At 40.1% G+C, this 24,143-nt stretch overlaps 1 long non-coding RNA gene across 3 annotated transcripts in view; it reads left to right on the top strand.

Moving 5' to 3' along the window:
• LOC121400685 overlaps positions 1 to 24,143 on the top strand; it is a 63,095-nt gene that overhangs the window by 4,802 nt on the left and 34,150 nt on the right. The gene's annotated exons all lie outside the window — the stretch shown is intronic.

Here is a 24,143-nt window from a genome sequence, read left to right as displayed (position 1 = left end):
TGAATGTACTTTTACAAAGGCAATTCCCTGAACTAGAAGCCCAGTGTATATTGCTTAGTAGGATCATGGTGCAAAAGTGCTCCCTTTAGTGCATCATACACAATGCACTGATGTCTGGGGGAATAAAAAATCCAATGTGAGGTGCAAAGTGCAGTGTAGTGGGCAGAGGCCAGTCCTGTCCTAACTGCCTGCCATAGCCCTGTATTCATGAGGGCGTCTGCAGGTCTCTGTGCTCTGAAATAAAGTGCAGACACCTATGGTAATTCAGGAAGAGAGGAATGCAGCGTGAAAAGAAGAGGACAACGGTGCCTGTGTTTTTTTTAAACATTTCCTTCCCCTTGGTACATGACTCCCCGTGACTGTGAGGGTAGAACTACACAAGCGTTTTTCATTAGATCCAACTTGCTGAAAGGAAACGAATGCGACGAGACAGAGGCAATAAAAATAAGGTAAGTAATCGAAATGTTGGATCTTTCTGCTGCGTGCATCCGACACAATTGTCGGACGAAGATGCAACGTGCAGCGTTCTCATCCGACAGTCGTGTCGTGTCAGATGCATGCAGCGACAAGATCCGACATTTCCATTACCTTACTTATTTTCATTGCATCCATCTCGTTGCATCTGTTTCCTCTCAGCGCATCGGATCTAATGAAAAACGCTTGTACACATATCTCTGACACTGGGGGTCATTTATAAAGTTTGCACAGTGCATATTTATTAACAAATGGTTGTATTGCCCATGTTTTTCCCTGAATGCTTAAATATTGCACTGCTGTGCCTGCCTTTCTGGGTTTTTTTTGCATTGAAAACAAATTTTCGCAAGTGAGATGGGTGTTTGCATGAGTTCGCCCACGGTGCAAGGTTGTTGTGCGAGAAAATAGCATTGACATGCGGAGAGTGCATAAATATTCACAACTTGAGATTTTTGCCATTTTTAAAAAGCTCTTATGGACATTTGCAGTGTAAAAAAAGTTCAGTTCTGTTTGTACATTAAATATACCAATCATCCATCTTTATAAACATAACTGTATGTAAGGCAAATATATTCACTGTGTGAACTATTCTGCCCTGCGCCAAGTTTATAAATGAGACAAAAGTCTAAAATGCCTGCTGTTCCATGTTATTAACAATGAATACGTTGAAAAAACTAGTTTTGGTTCTAAACTGTGATTAACAAATATTGCACCTGCTTCAGTGGCTAGAGGAGGATGCTGGGAGTTTAAGTTCAGAGTTACAGCACAGGTACAAGTTCCCAGGATTGTTTTCCCATCATCATGGCCTTATACTATCTAATTTTGCATCAATTAAAAGGTTGCTCCCTTATTATTCCAAGGAAAAAACATATCATTAATGAATGAAGTATTCAATGTTTGAATAGGACAGTGCTGGAAAGGCATTGCCATAGTTGTCATTTCCATTTCTCGCAGATTACTTTCTGTTCAACCCATGCCATTTGCTGTTTTGGCCATACCATGTCCCTGCTCAGCCCTCGCTGGGGATATAAATACAGACGAATCCTGCAAAATACCTGACAGGTCTTTACTTGTGAGGTGTTCCAGCTTCACTGAAGGGATCAGGCAAACAGACAACAGTCCCCTATTCAGTTTCATTAAAAAACAGATTATTGTTCAGGTGCTACATCAATAATGTGAATGTTTTCATTGCTCATTGCCCAAGAAGGTTGCTTAGAGTTGCTGTACTAATTATGTAAGGAAGTAACATACAATAAATTGAGACTTTTTCATACATTAAGGTTAAATATAGTTTATACTGTAGATTAGCCACAGGAGGGCAGCAACTCATAATGTTGGGTCTGGCTAGGATTCCACTAGTTGGTATTGGGAAGAAGGGGCATATTGAGATGTGAAGCCTATAAAACTGTGCTGGGAAAAGGGAAAGGTCTCTTTGGCCTGGGCCTGGCTTAACATGGCAGGGACTGGTTGGTGAAGGCAAATAAAGATAGCCAGTTCATTCTGGGGAGCAACAGTAAAGGCCTAAAGACTTTTAATTGAATTAATCATTTGATTAAATGAGACCTCTTCATAGATCCTGCCCACTTAAATACTCATGGCAACAATTGTGTGGCACCATCCTATCTATGACGTTATCTTTTTAGTTACAATATTAGCACCATAAGCACCTTTCTTGAAGCGCTAGTACATCTTGATGCTGCCACCACTTTAGACATAATGTGGCCCATTAGTGGGCTTATAAATGGAGGCTGAAATTCCCATAATACACTGTGTGGTTCTTTACTCAAAGGAGAGCTTTTTTTGCTCTTCTAAAAATGTTTTTTGATCACATTGTATCACTTTTCTTGTTTGTAAAGACTATTAATCCTGTAACACACTCTATGATTAGACGTGAGCATTTGTGGGGCAGCACAAAGGACATTAGTAATGCTACTGATTAGCTGTGCCTATTTTATTTGGCTTTATTCCAGGCTAACAGGGATCCTATAAATGGAGTTATAGCATTATGGATAAGCATAATGTCATGGTATACCAGTACAGTGCAAGGTAGTTAGGGCTAGTAAGCAAGTGCAGTTCTTGGCTCCACCAAAAAGTAGTAGTGGGTTGGTATTCCACAGGCAACACCCAGCTGAGTAGGGACTTCAGTGTGACCAGGTTCCAGGTAGTGGACATATCTCTAGAGTGCCCATAAATATCCAGTACCCTGGGCTCCACTTGTGGTGAGTTTACTAAATGAGTATTGTGTGACCCTTCTACTCACATTAATATTACTTCCAAAGACTGTAGTGCTAATAAGCCATGTTATTATCTGTATGCAACAAGATATATATACTGTACTTAATAATAGGGATAGCATTTACTAATGAGAAAGGACACATTGCACTTTCTGAGCATGTTCTACCCATATTTAGTAGTGTGTGCTAGCTGTGCTGTGACTTTGTGCAACAGGATGTACCAGTGCCCGATAATACTCACAGGACTCAACTGGATCTTATTTTATTTCTTGCCTAAGAGGATTACAGTGGAATCACCAGATGATAATTCTTTGTGCTGTTTGGTGCATGCTCTTCTCTATGGGGCATATAAAGGAATGCTACTTTCAGTTCAATCATATTTTGTGCTTTATTTCCTTGCAAGATACGTTTCTAAGAGGCTGAGATGTGTTATTTAAAAAATGTCATCCACTAAATGGAACGGCACATGTTGTTATTGGATTATGGGGGAAGAGGCAGGGTTATAGCTATAAAGGTGTTTGTTGCACTTGGGATTGTATCCTGATGAAGGGAGGGACCCAATGTTGATACAAGGGGTGTTCTAAAATAAAGAAAGGGGCACTTCCCCAACCGCAGAAAAATTCTGTGGGACCTTGCCGGGTCAACTAATGGCCAGCACCACCATCGCAGTGTAAGTTCACTGCAGGAGTGCGGTTGATCTAAAACACAACATCCACTAGATGGAGGCATAGCAGTGTAAAATGTATATGTCAATACAGGTATGGGCCACTAGAGGTAGCTAGAGGGTAAGCGTATATAGAAGAAGTTTGACAATGTAATTTTCTCATGCCCCATTTCCACACCCTCCTTTATACAGAAAATCAATTATATGAATTTTTCTTTATTTCTGTGATACGACAAAGTATCGGTATCCTTATCACACAGTGAAGTGGGGTCAGTAATTGTTTGTCGTGGCCCTAGATGCAGATGTTTTAGTTCACCTTCGTTGTGGTTCCGTTTATGGAGGATTCTTTTCTAAGGATCCTCTTATCCCCTTATTTCATATATAAACTTCATACTTCATGTATATAGTATACACACAGTATATACCCCTGTGTGTGTGTTTCTTTTCTTACTGAGAGCACAAAGTTCTCCTAGAAAATGTAACATAAGGGTGAGGTCCAAAATGGGTTCACAACATGGGTGCAACTGCCTTTTTGTTCACATTCTAACAACTGGGAGTCCAGCTAGGGCACTGCATATACTGTAGTAATGGTGTGTTAGGCTTAGCGAGGTCTACTTTTAGTGATGTTTTCCCATTATGATCTACGTCCATAAAAGCATTGTTAAAATTCTGTTCCATGGAAAATATTTATTAAATATCGATCATGAGAAAATGTACATTACTTTATTTAACAAACAACTATTTCTTATGTGAGCATAACATAATAAATATCTGAATGAAAAGCATGAAACAGGAGGATGATATAGACAACCTGTTTGTTGACAGTGTCTTGAGATCTACTGATCACCAGGTAAAGGTCTACTGGTAGATCCCAATCTAATTTTTGGAAACCCTCCTTAGCCAGATTATTTTACCTGTGAGACAGTGAGATAAAGCAGACTGAGCCCCTCCAAAGAGTGAGGGGGCCCAGCCTAGCTGTAATGGCCAACAGAATAGGGCAAGGAAGAAAATCCAGAATTAAGAGATCCTATGGAGTGAGACCCATGGGTAGGAGGATTCAACTGGATTCCCCTTAAGAGAAAGGTTTGATTGAGTTGATCTTGTGTGGAATAAGGGACATACCGAATATATGTATGTTCTTCTAAAGAGTTTTGAATGAGATTGAGGAACATATTCTTACACATTCATTTAAAACAAATTTTAGGGCTTGTTTACGCAAATGATTTTGGCTGTTTTACATTAAACTCCCAGAAACTCCCAACACTGTAGATATAAACATTGACTGTTATTGTGCAAATTAAACTGATTCTAGCTGGTCTTTATGTTTTTTAACAAATGGTCAATTATCTGCCTTTAAGTTTTCCCTTTCTCCAACAATAACATGTAAACTGCTGGCTAGTTTCTTGACTCACGCTTAACAGACTGAACACGAGGCTAGTGTTTTATTGTACAACATGTAAACTGATAGTTAATTGGCAATGTTGTTAATCTGTTAAGAAAACAAATAAACAAGAGACTCTGGATCTCTGGGAGGGGCCCTCCCTCCCAGGTGTTGTAGAACTACAACCTTTAGGTATATTAAAACAGTTAATACGTCCTAATAAAAAATTTTCAATTAACTGCTTCTTTATTATTGGAGGCCCTCACATCTTTTTTGAAATACTGTTTGGGAACACATCTACCCCTAGGTCTGTACAGTTGAGTCCCTACTCTTCAGGTGGTACACCCAGTACTTCTAATCCTTCTAGCTGGGGCTTCAGGCTGCTCACTAGTTACCATAATTCTATCTCTCATTCTTGGAGCGAGTTATTACACAAGTATCCTCCAACTATCTATGCTTGCCTGGCCTACCTCCACCCTGGCTCTGACTTTCATCCACTTCTTGCACAGGTGGAATCCAAAAAGCGGCCTAAAAGAGCAGCTTCTCAACTGTAAATTAGGACCATACTTAGCTGTCTGAAACGTCAGGGCCTCCCTGCACAAAAAGTAACTAAACCTTCATTCCTTTAAATTCTTCCACCACTTGGAACAGCAGTTTCCCTGCTTAGTATACCAAACCTTAATTATCCTGGGGTCTGTCAAGATACAATGGATCACCTGAAAAAGAAAACACATTAAGGCATATTTTGCAAGAACATGCATGAAAACTTCAAATCTCATACAGGGGTCCCAGCAACATTGGGCACCAAGATGTAGACATATTATGATAGTATAAGGCTAAGAGGGAGTTAATACAGCCAAATACAAGAGGTTCTCTGCACTCAACCCATTATCAATATATTCAAGACATTGAGACATTTTGTGCATACTGCTACTACAAAATGCCTCACCCTTTAAACAAAACAGGGATTGTTTGTCCATATATTGCAATATATTTAAGATGGCCAACTACGTCAAAGTCATCCCTGGTCTGGCCAGTCCTACACTCAACTTTTAATCGATGCATTAAGAATTTTGTTTCTTCATTATACATTTTACACACAAACTAGGTTTTACCTGTAACTCACTTGCTTTCAAGGTTAAAACTCCAAAACATGGTTGCCCCTTTTATTGGCCACCACTTTGATCACCTGACTATAGCTGGAAAGGGTGGGAGCTACAACATGGAGCCACTGCTCCAGTATAAACTATAACAAACAATGGAAAGTTGTGCTCACCAATTTTTAAACCATTAGGCGGGGGTGCAATAAGGCTGTGACCACAAAGTTCATACAGACAACTACAAGAGGTCCTCTGCACTCAAACCATTATCAATATATTTAAGACATTGAGACATTTTGTGCCTTAAGTTACTAAAAATGCCCTCCAGGAATGGGTTAACCCTTGATATACCAGGCCAGGGTACGGCACAGGCCACGCCAGAAACTTTCACTCAGGGCTGGGGCCTCTGTTGGTAGTTAATGATTACGAAAAATAATGTTGTCTTAAAAAGGTGGACATTCATGGGGCACAAGGAATTCTTTAGAAGGCATATTTATTTATGCAGTAATGGAAGGGTAACCAATCAACTAGGCTTTTTGAGTAATAAAATTATAATGCAACAATATGAGCAATAATTAGGCAAAAACATTATAGAACAGTAGTAAATAATATAACCTATTAACAAATATAATAACATAGAATATGAGCAATGTTCTATGGTCTCACCCAACCAGGTCTGTTGACAACTCTTCTTCCTTTCCTCTAATACTCTGGAAGACACAATTTTCCCCCAGAGACAGGGGATGTTGTTCTTTAAAACTATTCCCAGAAATGGGTGTTTTGAAACATGGCACAATGATACAGTGACACCTACTGGCACGGGGTGTCAAAACTTATTTAATTGTCAGCTGAATATTAAATACCAGTATTTGGTAGGTCAACCCTAAGAGTTACATCAGTCAAACAACTACTGGAAGATTATTTTGGAAGTGTGCAGTGGCCATGTTGGATTGCTTCCAATATTGCTGGCCCCTCTGATAGGGCCTGATGCTTTGGTGTTTGTGGGAGCCTCAGCCTGAGGACCCGTAATTATAAGGTTTGAGGAGAAGCCTATTTGGGTTACCTTTATAGAAAGCTTAGTCTGAAGGTCAGTAAGGGTGAGATTTGGGGTTATAACACTTGCAGTCCTCGACAGAAACTGTGGCTGTATGAATGATAAACCAATATTTTCTAAGAGGCCCTATGGAAAGGCTGGACATCCAAGGTGGACTTGAACTGAAAAAGTCAGATGACTGCTGCCTTAAGTCTTCTTTTTCTGCAATAGTTAAACAATATGAGAAATGTCCCCTTATGTAAGTTAAGTTAAATAACACTCATGATCTTGTTGCTAAATTTAATTTTGCACCCTACTTTGTCCTACCATGATAAGTCATGATGGCTTGTCTGCTAGACTGCCCCTCCTGCCTGTCTTGAGCTACATAACCTTCTTAGTTCTAATGGGAGCAAGCACGTGCTGAAGAGTCGCTTTAGGTGAATTTGACTTTCATGACATTTACGTGAAAGATTGGCAGAGAGAAAACAGAACTGACAAGTGCTTCTCAAGACAGTAACCCCCTCCAAAAAAAATCAAAACATTATAATTTGGTGCCTGTTTTAGAATAGTTCCCTTTCAGCCTGGTTCACATTCTACATCATGAACATAGCTGACAGACCATTATCATACAGGTGTGACTGTTGGACAGGCTCACTGGGATAGCAGAAAAACTCCCAGTGGGCCCAAGTGTCAGTGGGGCCTCCTGTTCCTAATTATTTGACCTATTTTATGGTGAGTCCCTATTTTTCGTATGGGATCAAAGACACTAAATAGATTGAAGAACAGATTATAACATGTTAAGAAAAGAGACCAGTAGAACAAAGAGTTTGATTGTAAATATGGATCAACATGTATGCCCTTTGCCCCAAATTAAAGGTTTAACCCCTTTTACAGCAAGATGACAGCAGTTTGCTAGGGACCCTGCTCTGTAACAACAGCCCTGTGTTTACTGCACCAAGGGTTAACTCTCTCCTCTGGCTGCTTTCAGATAAGCACCAGGACATCCAAGAGAATTAGCAGACGCCTCCATATAGAGAGCTTTGGGCAGACAGGATGAACTAGTGACTGGAAATGGCCTTTTTCTAAAACCTTTTGTTGGCTACTGACCCAGTAACACTGAATAACTAGATAATCCTACTAAGGTGCTTTAGCCGTGATAGGTTGGTTCTGGTCTTGCTTTCTGCTCTCTGAATTTCAACAATTGCTTCTATTCTGTTAAGACTATTACATCAAAGAGTACAGGTGCCAATATGAGTAATATGTGCCCTCTTAAAATATTTTAGGGTTCACTTACACAGACAGCTGCAAATAGATCTGGGACAGCAACAGGAGTGGTGAGGTGAAGTAGGCTGTAACCTTTATGGTGACCTTGTGCAGTTTGTACTTGGATTGGATATTATCTGTCCAAGGCCTCCGAGAAGGGCTTCTGTTGAATGTTTTTTTCTGCTCTGAGTAGTAAGAAGCCCAGAAAGCTCCAGGGGTTTTCTAGATAAGAGCACATATTGACTTCACTTAAACTAACAGTGATGCAGTCCATTCACGTAGCCCTGCAGCATTTAGATAACATATTGTTTTCACAATATGTTGTCTAAAATTGACGGATAATTTTAAAATGATCGCAAATGTGCAATGAAAAATTATCTAGAATTATATATTCTTTCATCAGGCAACATTGTATTTTGGGGTTTGCAGCACCTTTAAAGCAGCTACTTGAAACATTTACATAAAAAAATGCCAATATGCTTTTTTGCCATCAGCCTGGAGATACAGTATCTTAGTTAATATCCACTACAGAGTATTTTCTGTCGTATCACAGAGAACGAACAAATTGAGGTCATCCTTTTTGAGTTCATGAGTTCAACAAATAGGTCTTGTGCCGAACATACCACTTTTGCAAAACTCTTATATTAAAGAAATCTATAGCAGTGGTCCCCAATCACTGTCTTGCGAGCAACATGTTGCTTACCAACCCATTGGATGTTGCTCCCAGTGGCCTCAAAGCAGGTGATTATTTTTTATTTTCTTTAGTTGCATAAAAGCCATGTGCACTTGCCAAAGCAAGCATACTGTAGGCTGCCAGAGCACATAGGGGCTACCCATAGCCAATTGCAGCCCATATTTGGCACCCCCCAGGAAATGTTGGCATATTTATGCTGCTCTCTAACTTTTTTTTATCTTTGAACGTGGCTCAAGGGTAAAAAAAGGTATGGGAGCCCTACTCTATAGTTTGGTTATTTCTTGCAGTAAATCAGTAAAATTAAAGCACTTTCAGTTTCTACATTCTTTAAACATAAACGTACTGGTTTACAGCCCTCTGTAAAATTAGCTGTTTCTTATTGCATAGCCTAAGGCTAATGGAACAAGTAGTCGAGGAGAAAATGTCAATGTGCTGCCCCATGGCAGTATGCACTGACGGGAATAACTTTTACTTGTCAATATGCACACAGAATGGGGTTTGGTAGGAACAGGCATATGAGTGCACAGGCCCTGAGCTCATGTGTCAAAGGCTGTAGCTTGGGGTTTGTTTATGCTGGGCTCATTTTCTCCTAGAAACACTGAAAACAATTTTCCTTAATTGTTTTATAATGACAAAAAATTAGGAAAAAGTGATTTTTAAATATTTTTATTTCTGGAAAATACAGACATTTGCGTACAAAATAGTATGCTTTCATTTAGCTACAAAAATACAGTACACGATAGTTGACCCATTCATATATTACAGATATAGCACGGTAGCACTTCTGGAGGTCAGAAACCGTGTCAGTTGTACTGTATATAACCTTCGCAGGTGATGGCACTGAGATATAACATGCACAATACATTACGTCCATATCGCTTACCCAATCCTACATTCACCTTCAGTTAATTGCAAACATCTGTTATAAAAGCATATATAGAAAGCAACATTTGAAACTTAAACCTTAAACAAAACCCTCCTGGTTACTGCACCAGGGGTGTGAAGACTTGTAACTAAATTGTTTAGCTAGATGTTCGTCTATCAATTAGAGCTTATAAGCTTGGAAGTTATATTGCAAGGAGTTGGGCGGGGGATCCATCCCCAAATCTATATAATAAGGAAAAAGTGATTTTTAAAATTAAATGGAATACGTTTAAACACAAGCCCTATTTATTGAGCTTCCCCTTTAAGAAAAGTCCGCAAGGAGCGGCTGCCATTAAAGGAATTGTTCAGTATAAAAATAAACACTGGGTAAACAGATAGGCTTCTAATATAGTTAGGCAAATAAAATGCTTCTAATATAGTTAGGCAAAAATGTAAATGGCTGGAGTGACTGGATGTCTAACAGAACAGAACAGAACACTACTTCCTGCTTTGTTTCCACCAGGCTAATCATCAAATGATGATTAGGATATTGAGTTCAGAACTGTCACTATGACTTTATAAAATATATATTTTTTTAAAATTAATCATTTGAAGACACTCGATGAATCTGCCTTGAGACAGAAAGGATTTTCACAGGGTTTTAGTGAAAAAACAAAAAATGTTTTATTATTAAGCCTCAACGTTTCGATCCCCCACAGGGATCTTCGCCAGGAGCAAAAACAAACAATCCTTTTTCACTATATATATATATATATATATATATATATATATATATATATATATATATATATATATTGTGACAAGCTGGCGGCTTGACCACGTAACTTTTAGGGGGGATTAGTCAATGGTGAGCAGGCAGCATAGGAGAAAGGAGCCGAAAGACAGGGACACACAGCTTCTTCAAGGAAAACAGAGATTTATTTTCCAACTTTACACAAACACAGTATTGTCCACAGACACAGGGGTGACCATTTTATCATTCAAACAAATAATAAAATAAAAACCTAGCCCATTGGGCACTACCTTCACACCTTGAAGCAGTCCCTGACTAGGCTGGGCCCCTTGTGGACTACCAGCAAACAAAACAATTGTTGTGGCTCACCCCTGTACTCACAGTCTTGGAGTGAACCTTTTAGCCTCCTGGCTTTTCTTCAATGTCCCACACAGACAACAACTCTGGCTCTTAGTCACAGCCACGGGCTCCCTCTGCTTCTGGCAGGATCAGGCGGCACTCCCAGCTCCTCTGGAGTTCCTCACACAGCCAGGTCTCCTACCTGCTGTGCCCTGATGAGAGACACACTCTCCCATTCTAATTAACTTTAAATAGTCTTTCCACAGGACAGCTTTCCTGTGGAAGGTGAACTCCAATCTCTGGACTGGCTCTATGGAATGGAGTCCCTGACTACTAAAGTCTTTAAACAGAGCGCTGATTCTCTGTTTCATAACTCCCTTCCTGGAGCCTATCTCAGTCCCTGGGGCGAAATTAAAGGCTAGAGTGACCTTTTAGTCAACTTTCTTTTTATTGAAATCAAATTTCACTTTTCCCGAAGGACTGTATAGAAAAATAGCACATTGCACAACACAGGAATGCATAGTACAAAATATTGCAGAACAGGGGAAAAGGTATATATAAAACAAAAGAAAAAAAAAAGAAAAAAATACAAAAGAAGGAGAGAAAGGATCCACTGGCTATCCAAAAAATACCATTATACATGTCACAATCGGTATCTACAGAGCAAGTTAATGCCATATGCCTCAAACACCAACTAAGCACACACTTAAGTAGAGTAAACTCTGCCCATTGCCCCATTTTAACTCAAAGGGAAAGAAACGACTCCCTATGAAGAATCCAAGTGTCCCAGATCTCAGTGAATTTCTCCAGTTGGCCATCCATTTGGTATCTCAAACGTTCATTTAAATGGATGAACTCAATCTTGTCCAAAACTTTAGTTATGGAAAGGTAGGGTGATTTCCACTGTGCCGCAATATGAATCCTCGCCGCCATACAGATATGTTGAGTCAGGTGCTGTGCCGAAGAATTCATACCCTCCAATTTATGACCTAGAAGCATAACCTCTGGGCACGGATCAATGGGAGTATAAAAGAGTACAGTCAGTATCCGAGAAATCTGCTGCCATAGGGCTTGCGTCACAGGACAGCTCCACCAGGTATGCCAAATCGTCCCTCTAGTGGGACAGTTCCTGAAGCATTGAGGTGAAACGGTGGGGTACATACGATGAAGTCGTTCTGGAACATAGTACGATCTATGAAAAAGTTTAAGCGAGGTTTCCACTATGGTGACATTATAGCTCCCCTTGAAAATTCGTAAGTAGCTCTTGAGCCATACTTCCGGGGAAAACGTCGTCCCCAAGTCGGCTTCCCAATCCAGCATATGTTGAAGTTTAGCCGGTGCGACAGCATGATTCAGCTGGCTGTAAATGGAGGAGAGGACTCGTCTACACATTGGGGAAGTCATGCAAATGACCTCTAGAAACGTTCTAGAGCCCAAACTCTTGGGCCAGAAGTGTAAAGCAAAATGTGACAATTGCATAGCCCCGGTAAGTCTCAGATGGTGGTGCTTGATATTTCTGAATAAGGGACTCCATGGACAGCGGCTTAGAGCCATCAGTGAGCTGGTAGGCGGTAAGGACCCCCCTGTCTTTCCACCAGGTAAACGCTGACTCGGATCGGCTCGGGGGAAAAAGGATGTTTCCGTGCAATGGCACCAATGCCGAAGGGTTTGAAGCAAGACGATATTTGAATTTAAGAATGTTCCATAACTGCAGCATAGTATAAGTCAATGGGGAAACAGTCTTACATACTTTAATATCCGAGCTTGGATTCCAGAGCAAGCTCTGCAACGAATAAGGGCGTACCATATCAGACTCCATGAGTACCCACAAAGGAGCTTGAGGGCCTCCATGTATGGGGGGGATCTGGGCACAGCGAGCTGCCCTAAAGTAGTGAAGCAAGTTCGGGACCCCTAGACCACCCCTAGTTTTATGAAGGTACATAATATGTCTATTAATCCTCGGTCTCTTATTCCCCCAAATAAAGGCCATAATTTTCTGTTGGAAACTGAGCAGATCCCTTCTCACGAGGGCAATGGGCAGAGTTCGAAAGTAATATAACAACCTAGGCAAAGTCATCATTTTAATACAATTTATTCTCCCTATCCAAGAAATCTGTTTAGACCTCCACTCCTGTAACTCGTGCAACAATTTCCTATACAGTTGAGGGTAATTATGTTTATACATTGTTTCCAGGTTGGCAGTGAGGCGTATGCCTAGATAAGATAAGTATTGGTCCCGAAGTTGAAACCCAAAATTAAGTTCAACAAGTTTGCTGGTATGTTTGGGAACACCACAGGGCAGAAATTCGCTCTTATCTTGATTCAATCGTAACCCCGAGGCCTTAGAAAAGTCCTGAATAATATGAAGAAGGTTGGGCAATGTAGTTAAAGGCTGTGTGACAGTCAACAATAAGTCATCGGCAAAAAGGGATACTTTATGTTCAGTGTTAGCTATAGTGTAACCCTTAACATTCGGATTTCTCCGAATCGCCTCTGCCAGCGGTTCCATTGCAAGAGCAAAAAGGGCCGGAGACAATGGACAACCCTGCCTCGTTCCCCTTCGAATCTCAATAGTTTGGTGAGAGGAAGTAGGTAACTTCAGAGTAGCAGACGGGGTAGAGTAATAGGTAGAAAGAATAGTAGTAAAAGGTTCACCAATCCCAAGAGAGCTAAGGAGGGTTCTGAGGTAGTGCCAATCAAGGGAGTCAAACGCCTTCTCTATATCCAAGGCTAATAAACCCATGGGCGTTCTGGTAGACTTAGCATGTTGTATAATATTAAGAACCTTTCTCACATTGTCCCCTGCCTGTCGAAACGGAACGAAGCCAACCTGATCCCTATGTATCACTTCCGGCAAAATAGAAGATAACCTTCGTGCTAGTATGCTAGTCAAAATCTTTAAATCAATGTTCAAGAGAGAAATGGGACGATAATGCTTCGGTTGGAGGGGATCCTTATTGGGTTTAGGTATCAGTGTAATATGCGCCGACAGCAATTCATGGAGAATGGGCTTACCATCTCGGATATGATCAAAGAGTGATTTTAGGCGTGGAGTAACTATGTCAGCAAAAACCTTATAATATTTAGCTGAAAAGCCATCAGGGCCCGGTGCCTTCCCTACCTTAAGTTGTTTGATTGCATAGGCTATGTCCTCACCTGTTATGGCCGCATTCAGCGTATCTAAACTAGAAGCAGAGAATGTCGGCAAAGGATACTGAGAAAGAAAGGTCTGTGTAGCTCGAGAATCTGGTTTATGGGTTGGGGTATACAGTTTTCTATAGAAATCTAGAAAAGTGTCTCTTATCCTTTCCGGGTTAGAGGTAATGTTGCCCAGTGAAGTTCGAATACGGGGTATGTGGTTAATTCGAGATTTGGTACGCAGTAGGTTCGCCAAATAAGTGTCAGGCTTATTACAATTCTTATAGTACCTAAACCGAGTCCATCGGATAGCTTTATCTACATGCTCCAGTTGCAAAGTATTTAGATCTTGCTTAAGCGCTTTAATACGTTTAGTCAAATGTGATGACGGTGAAGCTTGGTTAAGCCTTTCCAGGGTAGTTAATGAGGATTCAAGCTGGCAATATCTGTCCCTTAATTGCTTTTTCCTCCTAGCCGCCTGTTGTATGAGATATCCCCGTATAGTAGCCTTATGGGCTGCCCATACGACATCAGGCGTGACATCAGTCGTGGTATTTTCCTTGAAGTAATTAGTTAGGGTAGTCTTTAATTCTTGCGTAACTTGGGGATCGCTAAGCAGGCGTTCATTAAGGCGCCATCTAGAGGACCTAAGGCAAATACCCTGTAGCAACACTTTAGTAACCATGAGATTAGAGTGACCTTTTTCCTCCTTTTCCTAGTCACTCTACCACATATCCCCCCTCTCTGCTTCAACCCGTAGGGGTGAGCACATTGAAACCCTAATAGAAATTCTTTTTCTCTTAAAGGGATTTCTACCTCTATACTCCCCACTCTTTCTGTGGATAAAGGGCTAGGGATCTGCATTTCATCACCCTGACCACCAGGGTGTATACTTGGGCACTTTTTAGCCTGTAACATATTGAACCCATATGTTTCAATCACCGTGTACACACATAGGCTGCTTTGCATACTTGACCCTCTCTCAGGCATCACCATGCATTTGCCTTTGTTTTTCAATTTACTCCCCCAGGTTATCATGCCTGAACCATGGGAGTAACTTTCACCACATGCAGTTTTACATTCTGTCACTAAGCCTGAACCTGCATAGGGAGGCTTAATTTTCCTTAGAATACCCCCACCAAAGGAAGGTATGACTCTAATGGACGAACCATTTAAGGCAACATTATTACCTCTATCACAGGAATTCAACACATGTATGGCTATGGGAGTGGTCACACACAACGCCTGCTTTTTATCAACTGGGGAAGATACTTTGGCTGGACTTGTATCAACCCAGTCAGACACACATGCTTTGGCATCACAATCATGCACACTCTGCATTTTACATTTACCCACTGTAGGGTGTCCTTCTTGTTCACAGACTTGTGTCACACACACGGACACACAATCAGTTATACGCTCAGTATTGGCAAGTAACTCACATTTGGCAGCATCATCAGTATTCATACTGGACTCATCCACTGACAGACAGACACTTTCTGTCTGCAACACTCCTTCTACGGCCTGTAGAACAGGAGCGAGGTCACACACAGGATCTGGGGTATCCAGAATCTCACAATCTGGAGCCTTAAGAGGAAGTTTAACATCAATTTTACTTTCCTCTACATTCACACCATGTGGCTTACCACCATTGGTTACCATGTTATCTTTTTCAACAACACACTCAGTTTGGTTGCCACTCAACATACACTCACCGAGTTTAACACAACCCTCTGTCTCTAAGGGTTCACTGTAGGTGGTCTGGGAATCCCCACCTGAATCACTTTTCTCATGCAAGTCTTTACTTTTAAAGAATAGGTCAAATGCCTCCTTTAGTTTCACCCTTGCATCGTCACACTTTTTAAAGGGGCAATTATCCGTTATGTGACCTGGGCCAAAACAATATGTGCACTCTGTTTTGCACACAGCCTCAAACTTGCACACCCACTCATGCGTGTTATACATGGGGCAGGGCTTAAGGTTTACTTCACCTTTAAGACACCCTCCAGCTGAATTACCACCACAATTTTCACTCATATCATGGTGGAGCAGACACTCACTTTCTGCTTCTACATGTTTCCCACTGTGAACAACCTCCTTCACAGGCTCTAGGGGAACATTACATTTAGGGGTCACCCCTACACTTTTCTCTATGGGTGTTAATTCACTCCCCACAGTCACACTTTCACATTTTTCAGCAAAATTAAACATCACATTTTGCATAGGATAAACAGTACCCAACTGGTTTGACTGCCCCACATGCAATACTTCATTGTTGTGTAATGAGTCCCGAACTAAGGGAAAGTCTGTTCCCTGAACAATGTCTCTCCGGACCTTGCCTGTAAATAAAGAGTCGCAGTCTTTCAACCCACCAGCCTGCTGTTCCCTTTCCACCACCCCTTTAAGAATAGTCTCACCATTCCTGTAGTAGGGCCTCCGGTGTGGAACCACTGGGGATGAATTCTGGCCAAATATGCCAGACTGGACTTTGAATCCAGACGCAGTAGACTCTCCTGGCACTTGTGAAGCCTCTCGCACTTCTAGCCGCTTTAACACTGGACAGGTCGGGACACACTCACCAACTCTGTGGCATCTCCAGCATGGCTCCTCCATGTGGCTTGGGTCATCCCTCTTCATCTGTATCACTTTGCACTGCTGTAACCTCAAGACATCCCGTCTGTACAGCTCTCTCTGTGGTACACAGAAAATATTAGTCTCTTTCACTGAAGACTTTGTAGGAGCCTCCTTTGCTCCTGGCAACTCACCAACACCAGCTACGGACTCAGCTGCTGGCCTTACTTCCGCCCACATTTGCAGCTGTTGCGGAACCGTAACACTGAACTTTTGCTGCCACTCTCTCAGGTCCTGCAGCACTTTGGAACGCTCACCTGGCTTGCATCTAGCCGCAGCGCTCTCCTTTACCATCCGCGAAGTTTCTCTCACTTCCGGTGTCTTTACCACACTCGCTGTGCGGACTCTCTCCCAATCTTTGTGGAACTGCATCCACCAGTCGCCACCTTGCTGTTCCTGTTTCTTTAACACAGCCCTCACAGCCTCCTGCTGAACAGCTGAAGAATAGGGATTAGCAGCACAATTTGCCATATTCATCACTGGCTTAAAGGTAAAGTCTCTTAGGCTCATCAGCCCTTTAAACAGGTGTATGTCTTTTTAATTGCTCCTTATTTTGCCCGCATCCGAAACACCATATGTGACAAGCTGGCGGCTTGACCACGTAACTTTTAGGGGGGATTAGTCAATGGTGAGCAGGCAGCATAGGAGAAAGGAGCCGAAAGACAGGGACACACAGCTTCTTCAAGGAAAACAGAGATTTATTTTCCAACTTTACACAAACACAGTATTGTCCACAGACACAGGGGTGACCATTTTATCATTCAAACAAATAATAAAATAAAAACCTAGCCCATTGGGCACTACCTTCACACCTTGAAGCAGTCCCTGACTAGGCTGGGCCCCTTGTGGACTACCAGCAAACAAAACAATTGTTGTGGCTCACCCCTGTACTCACAGTCTTGGAGTGAACCTTTTAGCCTCCTGGCTTTTCTTCAATGTCCCACACAGACAACAACTCTGGCTCTTAGTCACAGCCACGGGCTCCCTCTGCTTCTGGCAGGATCAGGCGGCACTCCCAGCTCCTCTGGAGTTCCTCACACAGCCAGGTCTCCTACCTGCTGTGCCCTGATGAGAGACACACTCTCCCATTCTAATTAACTTTAAATAGTCTTTCCACAGGACAGCTTTCCTGTGGAAGGTGAACTCCAATCTCTGGACTGGCTCTATGGAATGGAGTCCCTGACTACTAAAGTCTTTAAACAGAGCGCTGATTCTCTGTTTCATAACTCCCTTCCTGGAGCCTATCTCAGTCCCTGGGGCGAAATTAAAGGCTAGAGTGACCTTTTTCCTCCTTTTCCTAGTCACTCTACCACAATATATATATATATATATATATATATATATATATATATATATATATATATATATATATATATATATATATATATATATATATATATATATACACACAGGAACAATTTCTGTCAGTCTTCTGAATTTGGGACTTTTTACCATTTGCATCCAACATTAAAAAAATCCAAAAAAGCATTTCATTTTGTAGTGTTGGATTGGAAGGAGTTTCAGTCAGTCATGTCCTGCAGTAAGAAAAATGTCCAAACATGAGAAGGTACCATTTGTTGATGATCTATGGAACATAATAATTGGAGGAAATTGACAACTACTTAAATAAGAATTTTAATTAGTTTTCCTAGTACCGGAAAAGCAGAGGAAGCTTTCATTTGGGGGATATTATTTGATGGTTATTTTAAAAAACAATATTTGCCTCTGGATTAATTGCCAGTCTTTTTTGAATAAAAAAATATTTTTAGAAATATCTCATATTTTGGTACCCTGTCCTTTTTTATCCAAACTTGCCTTCTAAGTGCTCCAGCTCAGCCCTAAACAAGGAAGGGACATAATATGGAATAGAAAAAAAGCTTATTTATTAGATGCCACATCTGCTGCACAATTCCTACTCTACAAGACTCTACTGACTGTGATAACTAAAATTCTGGATCTAGCTGAAAAGTCTTACGTGTCATTAGCGCTGCAAAAAGTAACATAAAGGTTCCTTCAAAAATATCTGCATACAACTCAATAAGTCTGGGAGACTTGGAGACAGAAGCTAAAGTGATACTGGGGGCAAATATGTAGAACTAGGTGCAGGTATAGGAAGGCTCCAAATTACAGGAAGGCCATCTCCCATAGACTCTATTTTATCCAAATAATAACAATTTTTAAAAATGATTTCCTTTTTGTCTTTAATAATAGGACAGTACCTTGTGCTTGATCACAAATAAGATATAATTAATCCTTATTGGAGGCAAAACCAGCCTATTGGGTTTATTTAATGTTTAAATCATTTTCTAGTAGACTTAGGGCACGAAGATCCAAATTCTGGAAAGATAAATTATCCGGAAAACCCTAGGTTCGGAGCATTCTGGATAACAGGTCCCATACCTGTACTTCAATATCAATTCTAATAGTTGTTTCAGTTCTGGTCTATAGGATCATACAAGCCTGAAGTATCTTACACAGAGGTAGTAGTGTTATGATTTACATGAATGCCACAAACAAGAATCTTAGAATGAAGAGGAAGGTGATTTGTGATCTTTTTGGGGGAATGTAATAAAAGTCGCAAAGAGAAAAACAATTGACCCAAATAAGAATTAAAAATTAGCATTTCGCAATGTAATATTCATCCTTAAACTGTTATTGCATTGTGAATTTTAATTGCGCCTTGTAAACTTTAAAGGGGTTGTTCACCTTTACATTAACTTTTAGTATGATGTAGGGAGTGATAGTCTGAGACAATTTACAATTGGTTTTCATTTTTTATTATTTGTGGTTTTTTAGTTATTTAGATTTTTATGTAGCAGCTCTACAGTTTGCAATTTCAACATTCTGGCTGCTAGGGTTCAAATTACCCTTACAATCATGCATTTATTTGAATAAGAGACTGGAATAAGAATAGGAGAGGCCTGAGTAGAAAAATGAGTAATAAAAAGTAGCAATAACAATACGGGGCAGATTTACTAAGGGTCGAATTTCGAAGTACAAAAAACTTCGAAATTCGACCATCGAATTAAAAAACTTTGAATTCGAATATCGAATTCGAAGTTTTTTCAACAAATTTGGCAATCCTGCGGTCGAATAAAAATTGTTAGATCGAACGATTAAATAGTTCGAATCGAAGAATTTCTATTCGACCAAAAAAAACGTAGAAAAGTGCTGTGAAAGGTCCCCATAGGCTAACATTGCACTTCGGTAGCTTTAATTTGGCGAAGTATGAAGTCGAAGTTTTTTTTTAAAGAGACAGTACTTCCATTATCGAATGGTCGAATAGTTGAACGATTTTTACTTTGAATCATTTGAATCAAAGTCGAATGGTCGAATATAGCCTATTCGATGGTCGAAGTACCCAGAAATTTACTTCGAAATTCGAACTTTTTGACATTCGAACCATTCACTCGAGCTTAGTAAATCTGCCCCGTTACATGTTTAGCCTTACAGAGTATTTGTTTAGATGAGGTCAGTGACCCCCATTTGAAGACTTGGAAGAGTCAGAAGAAGGGAGATAATTCAAAATCTATATAAAATAAATAATAAAGACCAAATGAATGGTTGTTAAGATTTGGCCATGCTATAATATACTAAAAGTTAACTTAAAGGTGAATCGCCCCTGTAATTGCGCATTGCCACTTTTAAGAAGTGCTTGAAGGTCAAAATCGTTTGCAACAAACATTACAACTTTTTCAGTAAGAAGTTTTAATATATTTGTGAAAACGATAAAAATTGCAAACCTTCTACCACTGTCAGAAGAAGTCGCTGAACAGTTTCTGGGTTAAATTCATGCAAAGGAAAATTTGTTCACGCATAGGCATAACTTTTTGCATTGAGAATATTTTTTCTGTTACTGACTTTTTATTACATTCCCCGACCTATGTGCAAAGACTCTGTCGCTCCTTGTATTGAGGATTGATTGTGTTGTATCGATTCAATGTCAACGAGCTGCAGTAAACTGAAAGGTGACATTGCCTTTTACTGTTAACCCCAGTTGTTAACAAGTAGTAATCCTTGAGTTCATCCTACTCTGACATTTTGCTTCGCTATTATATATTACTTCAGAGTGCAGTAGAAATTATTTTATATCTATGGACGAGCGCACCTAAAGGTGTTATCATCTTCACAGCTTGCGGGCACTGCTGTCAATAGTCCGTATTACACAACCAATTCTATTTTAGTTCTGGGAATCAGAAGCTTTAATTTTCCTTCTCTTGTAAGTTGCATAAATGACTGACCCTTGGCCCTTTAAGAAAGTAAACTGACTTAATCTCGGCTGCCTGTGATTGGTGCGTGTTAATAAGGCAGATTAAGGGTTTAGTTGCCGCAGCCCTGGACGTCCCTGGTATTCTAGGTTAGTATGCCAGCATGTCACTGAGTCATTAGGCCAAACCCTGGCACATCACATGTGCACATAATGCACTTAGAATCAAAATAAACACCTCTTCCATTATATAATGCCTGGGAACAGCCTGCTGAGTGCCTATAATTTATATCTGCTTCTATGTTAATCTATATTCTGTGATCTATACCAAAAAATACATGTTTTCTAATTCTCAACAATATAAACATGTTATATGATCCTCACGTATAGGTAATACATTAGGACTAATCAGATTATATAAAATGTAATGATGCTTTACCCTCATTACTTTGGAATTTCAGTCCTCTTGTTACCTTTGTATAAGGGATATTGTTTTTCCCAAGGGCAATACCTATGTGAGCAGTATGGCAGACCCCCATGCATAGCAATGGATTCTAATTCAGATCTCTCTGTGGATTAAACAATGACTAGGACAGATTCAAGGAGATATCAACACTCCCTGCTAGGAACCAAACTATCACGTGCCTCCCAAAAACCCTATCCTCAATCTAATCATCTCAATCTAATAGAAAAGAGGAACCGGTTTGGGCTATAACGGGCCACACTTTATTGCAAACATATAACAATTATTATGAAGATGTTACATTATAAATGCAACCAGCACAGTTGTGTTTTTAACCTAACGCAAGCCCTGGCAAGCAATCCTACCACCAAGCTGTGACAATAAACACCAAAATTGGTAAGGCAGGTGGATGTGCTTCTCTCTGCTGCCTGATAATGAAAACTGTGTTCTTCAAAGCAGAAATCTGCACCTTTCCTGAACCAATATGTGACCCACCCTGCTTTCTGCCTAAATCGCTGCACCTTACCCCAACTACTTCTTCCGGTATCGGCCAATCCCATTATGTTCCTTAACTCACTGCAGCCTGCCACTTCCTTATCTTACCAAGACTCCTCCCCCCTTTTTCCCACTGTATAAGTCTGAAAGCATAAGTAGCATAAGGTGAAAGCAACACCTTTTAAACAGAGTATATTTTCCCTTGAGACTGGCTTAATTTAATTACATTTTTCTTGTGTGTTGGAACCTAGATTGGAATTTTACTGATTTGGCTTCTCGATGGTATTCTACTGGCATGGTCATTAAAAATGTTATTTATAGGGAAGATATGTTTTGTGTTTCCACTGATGCTTGGGTGGTGTATTTAAATAAAGACATTTACATTGAATAAAGTAACAAACAGGCATAAGCAGCCTTCTGAGTTATAAGTTCAAAGTTAAAACTCTCAATATCACCACATCTAGAACTGTCTCCTTCTCTGGACACATATCAGTTACCAAGTTGTTAAGGTCAATAGCACCCTAATGTGGTAGATGGTGAACTAATGCCAGGACAACCCAGACTTACTCAAAATAAAAGGATCATTAATCTTGCATCTTGTCCTGTAGCTTGGCCCATGTATGCACTCTTCTGCGCCCTTTTTTTTATTTTGTCCTAAGAGTCTGTGTTTATAGGTTAGTCTGCAATCTGAATATGCTGCTGAGACAAAAGAAAACACCTGCAAATGGAGATCAGCCTCATCATTGATCATGAACCTTTTTGAGGAGTAGAAGGGCAGATGTTCTCAGAAGCAAATAGGTACTGCACATAACATGCACATTAACTTGCTATAGATGCTACAGTGTGAGGAACACATTATCATGGGGCCTGGGACCTCATTGTTGCTTCATAATATTTAGTTGGGTGCTGATGGTCTTTGTCTAGCACTGTCCTATGTCTCTAACCCAGGAAGCTGTAACACATAAGCTTAGCAAATAATCGTCACAATTTCACGTGACAATCAGTTTACAGTCTTGTGGTTTCCAGCCAAATAAAATGGATCAGTACACAGGACTTTAACACATAAGGGATTCATTGAGTGTAAACGGTTCATCATCTGTAAAAATTCTGGATCACTATGGATGTCAAACACAAGTCCATGCAGGAATCTGTCTTTTTAGATGCTTTGTATTTAGAAGTCATAAGCAGAGAATACTGAAGAAGGTTCATGGGGGCTAAGCCATTTCATAAAAAACAACTTCCATAAATATGTGGTTATAAGGTCTTTTATGGAAAGCCATGCATTGGCAAACTTCACAGCAAAACTACTACCCTCCTCCCATTGGGGATAAATATTGTCACAGCAAGGTGCATTCTCTGCATTATACCCCCTCCCAAACATTACTCATGAATTGACATTATATTTATATGACTGAGTATATATTTTTTAGGTTTAGATTCCATTAGTTTCCAGCTTTTGTTTTAAACTGATACTTACTAAGGGCGAAGAAACCTTAGCCAATGTATGAAAAGACAGGGTGAGGCTCAGGCAGGAATTCATATTGTGCCACAAATCAGTAATGAAGCAAAGAGATATAAGAGCATTAGTGCAATATATGATAAAAAGGTGATCTTTGCTTCTCAAGGGACAGGAAAGACACAGACCAAGATCTGAGCTGTGGATTGGGCGCCATCCCCTTTAATTTGAAATGGCAGCTAGCATGTACAGTTTCTTATTCCAAATACATATAGATATGCAGTCCTTACATTATTTCATACAATACTGGGTCTATGTACAACACCAAAAGACTTTCAAGTTTGTTAATTGAGGTCATTCTGGAATTTTAATATACATTTTATTTATTTTTTTATTTTTGCTGCTCCAGTTTTTTTCTCAGTTTTATACATAAAGCAGGAGAGTGAGATATGTTCAGGAAACTGATTATTTTTCCTTATTTATCTGACTTTGATAACTGAAAGCTGACATCATCTGATAACAGCTGTAACAAGGGGTGCTGATAGACTCACCTGTAGTGAAATGTGGCTGGCAAGGTGCTTCATTATCTTCTTGACCAAGTGTTGCCATACACTGCAGTTTTATTGGTTCCTAAGTCAAGTACAAATATCTAACATATGGGATACAAAATGAAGTTACATAAATATTAAGCAATGTTTTCAAGAGTTTATGGTAAAATTTATGTCCCAAGAAATTAGGGTCCACTGAATCAATTTTTTGTATAATAAAAATACCAAATCTTCCAACAAACTGTAATGCTAATTTGTATATACAAATAAAAATTGTCAAAATCTTACAAAAAAAATCTAAAAACATTGCAGTAAAACTAGTAAGAATGTAGTCTAAAATCACGTAATTTTAATTGTTCACATTTATTCTTGCCAGGCGCATGGATTAAGTGAATCTAAATCCTG

Source organism: Xenopus laevis, chromosome 2S (genome assembly GCF_017654675.1).
Source record: "Xenopus laevis strain J_2021 chromosome 2S, Xenopus_laevis_v10.1, whole genome shotgun sequence".
Classification (NCBI taxonomy): Eukaryota; Metazoa; Chordata; class Amphibia; order Anura; family Pipidae; genus Xenopus; species Xenopus laevis.
Note: the sequence above shows the minus strand (reverse complement) of the source record. Positions and strands in the feature narration are given on the sequence as shown.